Source organism: Galeopterus variegatus, unplaced genomic scaffold, assembly GCF_000696425.1.
Source record: "Galeopterus variegatus unplaced genomic scaffold, G_variegatus-3.0.2 Scaffold4503, whole genome shotgun sequence".
In the NCBI taxonomy this organism is placed as follows: Eukaryota; Metazoa; Chordata; class Mammalia; order Dermoptera; family Cynocephalidae; genus Galeopterus; species Galeopterus variegatus.
Window position 1 is genome coordinate 1 of NW_007730614.1, and position 479 is coordinate 479.

Here is a 479-nt window from a genome sequence, read left to right on the forward strand (position 1 = left end):
CAGACTACTAATTCAGATGTAATCTCATACAGAAACACCCTCACAGACACAGAAATAATGCTTAACCAAATGTCTGGGCACCCCATGGCTCAGTCAAGGTGACACATAAAATTAACCATCACACTTGGCAACAGTGCCTGTCAGCCACCCTGCTCTTGTGCCCAGCTGCTCTCACTCTAGACAGTAGAGACTGAGACAGAAATAGGCTTTTCTAGCATCAGACCCCCAGTATCTAGCACAAGACCTAACACAGTAAGTGGTTAGTGCTCATGATGTTTGAAAAGTGCAAGATTAGATTTGGGCCCAATATAAAGAAAATACGGTAGTTGTCTCATTATACAACCATGTCCTATACAGAGAACAGTGAGCTCCTTGAGTTAGGGTGTGCAGATCATTGCATTTTCAGTGCTGAGCATGGTTCTGAACACATAGGAGGTGCTCAATAAATCTGTGTGACTCAGGGATGAATGGATCAATCA